At 43.6% G+C, this 12,634-nt stretch overlaps 1 protein-coding gene across 5 annotated transcripts in view; it reads right to left on the reverse strand.

The window, feature by feature from the left end:
* The window catches only part of LOC118511792 (diacylglycerol kinase 1), a 75,174-nt gene that overhangs the window by 58,991 nt on the left and 3,549 nt on the right, over positions 1-12,634 (reverse strand). The window lies entirely within an intron of this gene.

Consider the following 12,634-nt stretch of genomic DNA (forward strand, 5'->3'; position numbering starts at 1 on the left):
ATTACGGTGCATGCGGATACATCGGAGCTAACGATAAGGATATATTTTGATTTAGAGTTGTGAATATAGAATTTTAAATCTATTCTAACTTTTCGTTATCATGGTTCACTGTTAGAAGATATTGAAAACTTTGGTTGAGCTATTTGAAGTTAACTAGGATAATAAAATTTATCATAAAGTCTAATAGATTTCAACAAGCTTGCATAGTACAGTAAACCTTAAAAACTGCAGCCCAAAACCTAACCGATCCCGCAGCCAAAATGAAACATCCCCTACTGCACCACCAACAGTACGTACGGGAACATACATTATCATTTCTGGCCTGGCAATCATCGACTATCGGAAGTATCCATCAGCGAAACACGGTTGCGAGCGTGCCGACGTGTAGAGATGCTTTACTGTGCATGTACCCCGTTTTTTGTTTTTGCTGGAGAGATCCAACGAGGATTATGCAAGTGGGAAAGTAGAATTTAACAACCCGCTCTGAAGACAGCACCCCTTACCTCGGAGTGTTATGATGCGTTGATGCATCGTAAAAGCTTAAAAAAGGAGCGAGAGGAATCCCCAACAGTACAATAGCCTTGCTACGGAGGGATTCTATCGAACTGTGAGTTGAACTCGTGCAGTATGAAAATAGCTATGACCTCTCCTTTTTTATGTAAGCATTTGGAGTTTTTTTTTTATAGAAGCCTGGTAGAGTACCTCTCACGACCCCAAAAAGAAGATTCCTATAGTCCCATGAAGTTCGTGAAAAGTCACATATACGAACGGACAACCGTCGTCGGTTGCTTTGTTTTCCAGGCAGAACATCCTCCCCCCTAGAGAGGGACATGTTTTGGAGGGTGAAGTTTTTGACAAGTTAAAATTGTCCCTAACCCTAGGACAAATGTGATCCAGGTCAGCTCCGACCGGTACAAAAGGTGGTACACGGGACAACAGACAGTCATGTTCGCCGCATATACATTATCGAAAAATTTATGTTTTATTCCACCGAAGGCACGTTGTGCCGATTCGTCGTGCCGAGGGAATTTGATCGTGGCAGCTTAACGAGCTGATGAAAATGGTACGATCACACAACCTCACACACACACAGAATGGTGCCTGCAAACTAGCTTTAAAGTGCTGCAGCGCCCGTTAGTGCATGTATCGTTCATTTCCCGGAAGCGTTACATTATTGTTGTCGACGTTCTAAAGTTTCATGTTACGCATTCTGTTTTATTATCATAATAGAAAGGGTGTAACATGCATCAGAGGTAGTATGAAACAAAACATGTCGCTTTATTAGGGAACGATTATTTCGAACTTTACACCAATGCCGGTACTTCACATGCGGGTTTGTTTTCATGACATTAATCTGATTGAATGTACCAGGAAATTATGCTCAGTAAACTATACATGCAAAAGTGGTAATTAACATGTTGCTGCTATCAAAACCAATATCCACAAGCTTTTTGATGGCTTTGATGGATGAAACCGTACCGTTTTAATGATGCTCGATTTATTGGAAAAACCACGCAAATAAATTATTAAATTTCATCAGCAGCGCACACCAATTATTGAAGTACGTGCACGGTGCGGGTTTCATGTAGACGAAGGAGATAGGAGATTACTTGTTGAGCTCTGAAGGAAAACTTTATTCTAGCTTCTTGATCGTCATCTATAAAATAATCTACAGGGTGTTCAAGCCAAAGTTGATGCACCACAAAAGCTGTACAGAAATATTTTCAAACATCAACTACACAGTTAAAAACAAAGATTTATTTTGCTATTCGCCAACTCATCATTAGAACCCACCACACAAATCTAACCACCTGGATGCTCATATCCACATCCCAACGCAATGCACGCTCATCAATATTGATTCGCACCCTGGCAAGCACCCGCGACCGCCGTGTTTATCACACCGTTGCGAATTTATCGTGCATCACTCATGTTTGTGGGTGAGCAGGCAAAACGAAACACACAAAAAGGAAGCGAAACCAAGATCAAAGACTGTGATTCCAACTACTTCTTCCTCCCTGCTATTTAGGCCAAGGCTCAATTTATTGCGACTCGTTTACATTACCCACCCATTGCTCTTTCGCCGGGTCTCTCCGCGAAAGAATTTAATAGGAATTGCAGGTCGGCGAAAGGTGAAACCAGCGGGTAATTATAAATTTGTGTACGGGATTTCGGTTACAGAACAAATGTGTTGTGGATGTGGCCTGGAGAGCAAAACAACATTCAAAACGCTGGTACGATTCGCGCTTGACCCTCGTCCCGTTGCTCGCCATTTTCAGCAACTGATCTGTACGGCCGTGGGGTAGTGAAAATTGAATTTTCTTCCACTCCAATTCCGTCCGTGCGAGATCGGGACGCACGCGTGAATGTGTGAGCGATTTCTAATGAAAACATTACACCGGAGCGCGAAAAAAGAAACACACACACACACACAAACAGGGCGAAGATTAATGAGTTTAGCATAAGAAACGATTACTCGCAAGCAGGTCGGCCGGAGTGGTGCACAAACAAAAGCACAGCGGTGTAAAAAAAGCGAAACGTGAACGTTAGCCGCACCAACCGACCAACCTTCAGTCTAGCAGTAATAACAAGCAAAATTATTGCAAACATCAAACACACCACACGCCGAACCGTTGCTTCCCGGGCCGCGGGAAAGGAAAACCTCCGACGCACCAAGGTGTGTATAGTTTGGCCAACAAACGCTGGCTCGATTGTGGGCTTAGACGGCATGGCAGGCAGGCAAAGGTGAAAGAAAACACCATTGCCGGGCCTGGTAGAGAGGACACATCGGGATCGTAAAAGAAAACTCTTACACCTGACATGGAGCAGCAGCGGAAGGGTGCAGTGTTTGCTGGGGAGAAAGGAAAATTACAACAACAAAAAAAGGAAACATACACAATTTCTACAGCCGGTTAATGACGTCAAACGGCAGCGTAACGAATACATGCAAAAACTGTCTGCAGTAAACAACTTCATAACCGTTGGCTGGGATGTACCGAAAAAACAAGCGACAAAAAAACAAAGGCAAACATCGTTGCGTTTTTTTTAGACGATCTTCATGATATCTACGAATCTTCAGTATCTCCACAAGGGCATGATTGACAAGATCAAGGAACGCTAATTTAGATTAATCGTTGTAAACGTAAGGAAAATAATTGCTAGAATTTCGAGGAACTTATGGTCTTCCGCGAAACAAGTGACTATGAAACTATTCAATTGAAAAAATTTTCTGGTTGTAAGACTGCTATAAAGTTTTAAATTACATGATAAAGCGCTGTATTATTATAATTAATTAAAAATAACTGAATTAAGCCGTAAAACAGAATCTAAACTGTTTGAAGAACTCTACCGCTATGTTGATATCATTATTACGTACCGAATTGCTCTAGTAGGCGGGTCATGTCATGAGGATGACACCGGACTACCATGCCCGTAATACCTTTTTGGGTCCTACAAATGGGAATAGCAGACGGCGCTCAGCCGTGACCGGCATATAAAGACTGACGCAGTAGGTACATAAATTATTTTTCTTTTCTCTGATGACTCTAAGAGAATGTGATGATCTAACCATCGTGCAGCAAACATGACTCGTCAGCCTCCAGATGGTTAATCAAGTCATGGAAATAGCTCCGAACAACCTTGAGGGCTTGGAGTTTGTATTGATCGAGAAGGTGTGATAGGCCCAAACAGTGAAAGAGTGATGACGTTGATGCGTCTGCTGCTAAAATCGGGATGTTGGATTGGCAGACATGATGACTCCTGAAGAAGGCCAAGACTGCTCAATAAGCAAGGAAGTAAATATTTGAGTATGTACTAAAGCTTTAAAAAAGATTGTAGCAAAAATATGGAATACAACATCAAATATGGATTGAAAATAGATTTTTGATTAGAAACTCAGGGTTTCACTGAATTTAAATTGCAATCACTTATCAATCCACACCAAGACAATTTCCTATATATTCCAGGGTAATACGTCAGAAGGCATCGGTTCACAGCGTTAAAGTAAAACAAAAACAAACGCACCAACAAAAAAATGTAACAGCTCGGTTGCTGCGGAAGAAAATTTGCTTTTCCCCCCTACAGCAAAACCCTCGAAGCCCATAGGAAGACGCTACCAGTGGCCGGAAGCATAATTTTTCCACCCTACACCATGACTTTCCTTTGGAGCCCATGGTCCTGGTCTTGTTCTCTCTCTCTCTCTCTCTCTCTGCCGCGCTCTTCCTTGCTGCCGGGAAATCAATCCACCACCATGTACGTGACCGCGAGATTGTGTGCGCTGTAACACAGAGCTTCAGAAATGAAGGAAAAATAAACAAAGTATAAAATAATTAATTGGGTTAATTCGGAACGTTTTTCCCATTCTGGCCCGTGGTACCGTACGACCGCGGTTGTCTGGTTGTGGCTGTGTATGTGTGACACTTTGTACGACACAATATGCAGCAACCATGAAGCAATTTCGTTTCGCAACTACGATGTAACTAATTTCTGTTCATCATACCCTATGTGCGATGCCGCACAAAAAGAAGCCAAGACGTGGTTTTGTAAATTATGAATTAAAATTTCCCAGCATACTTGCCTGCCTTTCGTTCCCTTTCGCTTTTCTCCGAAACTCCCCATCGAACCCCCGATCTGGTCCGCAAGTGCTTGTGTACCCGACAGAACCGCAGATCCGCAACCGACAGAATCTAATTTGAAGTTGTTGGAAAACATTAAAATTGGACAGCCACTTGAATGGAAACGGTAATGCATTTCGCGCTACAAGCGCTTCAGCAAAGCGGCGTTGAAACCTAGAGCGTAAAAGGTTGGCTGCCCCTACCCTACCCCGATGCGACCGGCGTTCGGTAGTTTGGAGGCCGTAAAGATATTTTCGTAAATTTGACCCATGGCGGGTTGTTGTATGGTTTATGCGTTTTCATATTTCATGACCCCGGTGGCCCGGCTGCTTGGAAATGGCCAAATGGAAATGCGGGTGTTGGGTGAGTGGCCACCGTGGCTTAAGGCTTATTTAATTCGACCAATGCAAGGCTAAACACCGTCCGGGGCATTATTTTCGTGATCGTGAAATGGCTTTACTGGCACAGTTTGCGTGCGGCTGAATATTGAGCGGGAAGGATAATGATTAAGAAAGGATTAAAAATTCATAATTATTTGGGGTGGAAAATTAAATTTAATGACAGTGAATGATTTGTTAACGTATTTCAATTAAACAGCGTGGAGTAGAGCTTTTCCCGAGTCAGTTAGGATAGACTTCCAAACTGCTAGGAAAACGAAGAACAAGGTTGGGATGTTTCTCACAACGCATTGGATTAATATCAACAATTCGATACCAACTCTTCTTACAGGATATCTCAAGTTTTTTTTAGGCGTTCCCTGGTATTCTAAACATCTCTGGGCGAGAAAAAAAGAAATTGAGAACGCTTAAAAACACCATGGGGAAGCGACAAGAATCTCTGGAATATGGTGCATTAAATACTGGCAGAATCAACAAGATTGTTACCTGGTATTGAGAACTTAATAGTTCTAAGGAATTTTCAATAACGAAGCAGTTCGTAAATCAATCAATGATGGCGCTTGTCCCAATCTATTCATTTCATTAATAGTTGATTAAACTTTGCCACAAAATGAGAAATACATCACTGTTCCATAAAGTTATAGTAACGTAAGAAAATAAAATTGTAAGTTATTCAAATAAAAATAATACTTGCACTCTATTTTGCATTACTACTTTTACATGTAATCACCCGTTCATTTCTCATATTTGGCCGTCCATTACAACCATTACACGGCTGCATTTACCGAACACCCAAACAACCTTTTAAATAGTAATCAACACATATGTTGCACCCTCAACTGCTCCCACCAAACCGCACAAATCAACGCTTTACACGGTTTCAAAAATCACATCGATTCGTTTCGCATGTCCACGAGGGCCTCCGCCGGGAGGAAAAAATGATTACACAGCAATCAGGGACAGCGAATCAGTAACGATACAGGCGCGAGATATCCATCCTCTCCCTGGTTTATTGGTGAGTGTGTGTGTGTTATTTTTTGTATGCTTGTCTGCGTCCACGTGCCATACGGTTCCGGGCAAGGATGTTCAGCAACTCCATCGTCACCGTTACTGGCGACCTTTCATCGTCCCTAGAGCGAACAGACCACAAAATCCACGTTTTTTGCTGAATAATCTGAATGAAGCAGAGAGAAAGAGAGAGAGAGAGCGAGGCGAAGTACATCAGTTCGTACCATTGCCTCGGGACATTCATTGCGTGCTGGTGAAACACAACGACCAGCCACCGATGCTCTAATATTGCCCGATAATCCTTCCGTGGTTAAGAAACTCTCGAAACCCGAAACGGGAAATTCAAGGACAACCGGTTGATGCTCGGCAAAGCCCTTCGTTGCCCCAACGGTTCGGGGTGGGATTTGGGAAAGGTAGCAGCAAGAAGCAGAGCAACGTGAAATATAATTTATCATCCGTATGTCACGGGACACTGCGCCGGGAATCGCACCCTGGGATTCGCACCCTCGGTATGCTAAGGATGACGATGGCCAATTTTTCTCGTTTGCAATCCGAGTGATACTTTTCCTGACGTTTGCCGCTTTGCTCCTTTGGAGCTTTTATTTTTGTTTTACACTACGAATCGATAAAGATTTCGTGTAAAAGCTGCTCACGGGGGCTGCGCTATGGGAGTATCACTGGAGGAGAGTATCGTACGGTCGGTACGAATATGTTTGATCGCATTACCGGTCGGCTCCACTGTTTATTCTCGGTCTCGTGTGTAATTTGTCCCATGTGCCATGTTTAATCTAGCGCGATTAATTCACCCCGCACATTAAGTGTGCCCTTGTATAATGTGAATGTCGAAATAATTTGGACAACTTCAGGGATTGTGAGCAAAGCTATTGGAGCAGGCAGCTTACTTAAAGAGTTAAGATTTCTTAATAAGCAAGCAAATACTCGACCAAGGAAATGTGCAGCAGCGCTAGCTGTGCTCGGTTGTAATAATTATCAAACATTCTCCACCCACTGCGACGACCGTGCAATCTTTCATCCGTAAACAAGCAAACACTAATGCAAATAAATGCTCACCTAAGCCAACTGCCTCCCGTTCGACAGTCCCAGGGCAATGTGTAAATTTATTGCCCCCAGGCCCTCTATCCCTGGGATGGGGTGCCACATGCCGGGGGCGCGCGTGCTAACGTCCACGCCAGGTGTTTGATGAGGGGCAAAATTTTACTATTTTACTCATCACACTAAACTTGGCGCGTACGCGCGTTCCCTCGATCTCGTCGCCGGACGCCGGCGACCATACACCGTACACCGGTGGCGTTGGCGATGTTTATTTGATTAGGTACGCACATTCGCGAGACCTGAAGCACCTCATCCAAAACTTCCGACACCCAATCTTAAGACATCCATTTCAATGAACATAAATGGATGCTGGGGCCGGTTGGTCGGTTGGCCGCTGTTTGCCATACGGGGGGGGGGGGGGGGGGGGGGCGTCCCGTTTGCTCTGGTTTTAATTTATGTAATCTCATCTAGTCCGACTAATGACTACAGTAATCGAGCAGGAACGTCAAGGCACAGAGAGATAGAGACGGGGAGCATCGGAAGATGTTGGAAGACCTGCATAGGGTTAATCAACGTTGTCAGCCATCCTAAAGTAAATGATAATCGATTTATGTGGTGAGATAATAACAAATATAGGATGGATTTGCAATGCATGCTTTGGACTCTAACTTGGGCTTAAACTGTGAAAGTTGATTTGCTCATTACTTCGTCATCCTTCCTTGTTGTTTTTCACTTCCTTGTTAAAAAAATATTCTTCTAAGTAAAATTTCTTGGCTTTGGTTAAAAATTGATATTCCTCTAAGTAAAAGCGTAATAAAAACTGAACGTAAAATCCTCCCATTTGCATGGTTGCATACAACGTTCCAGCTGCACAATGGACATCATCTGACATCTGACTCAGCGCTGAATAGAATAAATTTTAATAACCAACCACTGTTTACGGGCGCAACATCATAAAACAGCGACGCGTCGTACGTAAAAAGGACCAGAGCAAAGCCTCGGCTCCAATAAAACCAAACAAAAAGCGGGCGAAAGTGTTAAAAGGCTACCAAACCACCAACATCAGGCATAGTGCTCTGTACCAAGTAACGAAATCAGTGCCACAAAATAATGATACAATGGCACACTTGCCGGCACCGACCTACCGACCGACAGACCGAACAGCATAATGGAATGCATTCACTTTCGCTCCAAATGGAGTCTGCGGTTCTCTTGCAAACCGTCGTCTGCAATGATTTCTATTATTCTGTACCCTGTGTAGTTTCTTTTTCCTCCAGTTTTTTCCTCATTCGCCTTCCCTTTTCTTCCTAGTTTTTTCTTCCTTTATAATGCACATGGTGCAAAATGCTCCGGACAAAGTTTGGACTCAACCCGTTCGGTACGGTAGCGCAGCCTGAAGTCCAATGTCAGAGCGCTTCCAGGCACGTCGGTCGCCATTAGCTAGCGAAATGCAGACACTGACAATCACACACACACACACACACAGACACAAACACACACATTGGTTGTCTCTTGAAACCTGCTTTGGGTGCTCTGCGCGGTGTTTCGATAGAACTTTATAGCACTACCACACTTACGCCCCGTATAATAATGCTACAAAATTGGAAGAAGCTCGTCCATTCTTGGCGCGAGAGTTTTCCGCGCGAAGAAGGAACCGAACATGGGAATGGCTCTCGCAAATGGACGTTCATTATGGGCGACTTCGAGACACATGGTCGTTCACACCATCAATACCATCACTACCTCCAGCGCCATGCGCCGAGGAAAACGTACTTCAAAACTCCTTCTTCCACCATCGAAGGCAATCGAGCAGCAGCCCATATCAATTCTGTGACGATCGTTTTTCCTTCTAACTTCACAACCCTGCTTTACACGCCGCTTCTTAGTGCAGATGACGTTTATGGGGGCCTCTTCTTGGGGCAGCAAATCGAGAGACGGTCGAATGAGTTTTCGAAAAACTCCCACCATCGTACGACCATTCACCCTCCCAGTCAGTCAGTCGGCCGACCGGTTTCAGTCGAGTGCTTTCGGAGGAAAAACGACCATTTGACGTAAATTGGCAGCGACCCATTCGACGAGTGTGGATGTGAACAGGGCGAAGGGAAGTAGTCGGTGAGGATGCAACTCTGCGGAGGTCCTCGTAGTGAGCAACGAAACTGAACATTCGAAACGAAAGAACAACTCCTTCAGCGAAAGAAACGTCCAGGTCCGTTATGTCGAAGGTAACGGGCACGGGACCATGATCAGTCAAGATGGATGCTGAGCGTGCCAATAACGTGAGTCCTGATGCAGTAAGAAACATACCGAAAAACGGTAAACGGCTTTACGATGGTTGTATGGTGCTGGAATCTCACCGGTATTGCAGTCTGATTGCATCTGTGTTCACTCTCAGTTGGTTCCATTCAATGAAGACGTTTGAAATGTGCTGTTTAACACAGGTCTTGCCGTTTTTCCCTTTCCACTTATCGTCAGCATGCGATTAGCAGGTGCATAAAACACCTCCTACCAACAGAAGGCGCGCCTTGAAAGAGCCGTTTCATTCGCTTGCCTTTAATAAACTTTTGAAAATTGGAAGAAAAAAATCCCTCTACGCTGATGAAATGAGGGAAACAAGTTCTTTAATGATGTTACACAACTAATGAGATCGCGCAGTCATTAAAACGTTATTACAACATCATCCAGACAGCATACGGCACGCTCGGTGATCCTTTCCCCGCAAAAGGGTTTTGTTGTTTGATGGCACCGTCGTCCCGAGGAAGAAAACTAGGTCAAAACATCACGGCAAAACCACAGCCAGAGGTTTCGTTGAATCGCTGACTTTGGTAGCGTCAACTTTTTCAAGTTCATACAACATCAATAAGAAGATCAACACGCTTGTCAAAGTGACGCTTCCATGTTTCGTGGCATGGTACAGGACGAGCTCATTTTTAATGAAGGAAACTTGCCCCCGAACATATGACTCCAGTTCCGAGTTGGCCGAGTTTGCTCTTTCTCTTTCGTTCTTTTCTTTTTCGGGCAGCTCGGGCAAACCAACTTGATGGAAAACTTTACTCAACAAATCTGAGCACAACACACACACGCGGACACGAAAAAAAGCCCAGCATAACTTCGTGTCGTGGATAAACTAATCACTGTACCGTGACAGGCTTCAGCCCACCTTTATCCCTTTATCATACATGACTTTTGCTGACGTTCGAGCAATCTCAGGAAGAAATGGAGAAGGCCCAGCCAACAAAAAAAAAACCCGCCAGCACATCACGTTAATCATACACTGTATCTACCTGCACGCTAGGGTTTATTTTTGATACGTAGCACATTTTTGCACCGATAAAGTAGAGCATGTGTGGAGAAAGCGGGAAAGAACCAAACAAAAAAAAATCCAGAACAAATAATACGGATGCAATCACAAACTTGTGCAAACACAAACGGTGCTCCAACAGCTCTCGCCCAATCTACCGTGGGCCCGTGCTTGTGTGTGTGTGTGCTGTGCCTCCGTTTCTTTATTCATTGTTTCATTTACATTTACCGATCTGGCGGTAAGGTAAGCCATCCGGACAGAGTTGAAACTGAATCGGTGTTACCTTGTGGAACCTCCGCCATCACATAGTCACGGGGAGGACCGATATCGACTACCATGGACAACATTTGCATACATTCGAGACGAGAAACAACAATGATTGCAAATGAAGTTCAATCGCAAACAACCCGAGATGCACTTGGGATTGCAAATTGGAAAAAACCCGGTGTAGACCGGGAGGTAAAAAAAAAGCTGTGACACAGGCATTACTGGTCCGAGGATTGTTGTACATTGTTGCAGTTGATATGTGTACGATAAATACGGGGATTGCGATTCGAAATGGAAAACTCCAGATTCGATTATTAACCCATCACTACCGGTTTACATGGAAAATGGCTTTTTTCTCTCGCAAGAATGCGTAGGGCATTTTTGTACTGAGGAAAGCATTGCGTGCACTATTTCTGATTGATCGAACAAATATAACCTGATGTCCAAAACTTCGTTTTTCACGGAATTCGTTTTTTTCACGGAAATTGTTTGGTACTTGGATGAAATTGTGTTGGAATTAAGGATCTAAAAAGCGTTCTGTAAAAATATTGCCAGTTCTTCACTGGTAGCCTTTTGGCAGTAAGCTATCTCCTTAGCCATGGATGTCTCAGCTCTTTTTTGAATCTTAATGATTTAGGCTGATTTGTTTCTTCATCTTGACCACAGATAAAAGAGATTAAGTTCTATTGATCACTGCTGAACGACGACATTTTAATGATTGTCTAATGGACAGCTTAATCTCAAACCTTTCCATCCTTTACAGGATGTTCTTCACAAGGTTTAAATTGCAATTCTTCGATTAGTTTGGTCATTTTCTCCTTCTTATGTGATTCTACAATCACGAGACGTCTTGGCCTTCCATTGCTGGCTTTCCATGTCTCAATTTTACCCGTAGCTGGACAATCAAGCCTGCATATGGGGAGGCAAGTCCGGGTGGGATTTGATCCCCAGTCCTGCGCATGAAAACCGACGTCACTATCTTCTCGGCCACTGGATTGCCCCACAATCATTGGATCAATCTTCAGCCTATAGCTACTCTAAATCAACGAATAACGTTGCCATATTTTGTCTACACATAACGGCCATTATAGAAAAGACGATGGACTTTAGGATTAATTTCTAGGACACAGGGTGATCAAATGAAAAATACTTGAAAACCGTTTGATGTTTTGTCTTTCTTTTCATCATAAAAATAAAAAATAAAAAATACATAAAGTATTTTCTTCTTCTTTTTTGCACTAAAATCTCGAGCGATCTAAGAAATACAGTCAGGCCGTTCCTTGCGAATAAGACCAAACCTCTAGAGAGGCTTCCCTTTCCAAGAAGTCCTGCGTACGGGAATACGGTCTAGATGGTATTTGATACCAATCCCTTCGTATTAGCATCTCACATCAAAATCACCATAGAAGTAAATTATTCCGCAAAACCTGACCTAGATTCTGAAAATAATGCTCAATTTTTCGTACGGTGACCCGCAGAAGAAAAACAGATTTAAACGATTTAAATCCACATCAACCAAACACATTCCAGCGCTCACACACCTATCAAAATAGGTTTTCCAAAATAATCATTTTTCCTTCACTCTACTCCCTGACCCTCTTTGAAGCTCAATTAGTTCAACATTAATTGTACTCGCCATCCACCATCACACACCGTCGCCCGAACAACAGAGGCAAGCAATAAATGGCGTACGGCACGCCCTAATGCAATTATTTGGCGATTGAACTTTTCCCTCAACAAGCGAATCAGATGCGAATTTCATCCACTCCCCAGCAATGCGGGAACGATTTTGCGCCTTTTTTTTTGTTGATTTTCGTACTCGGCACGGTACGAAACACTGTTTACTTAGAATAGGAAAATGATTGTTTGAATTCTCAAAAAAGAGCGGGCGCATCCTTAAAAGAACTAGCTCTGATGGAGCGTTGTGCTTTTGAAGGATTTCCATCGGCATATCGACTTTTCCCACCGCCCACCCCCCCCCCCCCCACCCCACGTTT

The sequence above is a fragment of the Anopheles stephensi genome, chromosome 3 (genome assembly GCF_013141755.1).
Source record: "Anopheles stephensi strain Indian chromosome 3, UCI_ANSTEP_V1.0, whole genome shotgun sequence".
In the NCBI taxonomy this organism is placed as follows: Eukaryota; Metazoa; Arthropoda; class Insecta; order Diptera; family Culicidae; genus Anopheles; species Anopheles stephensi.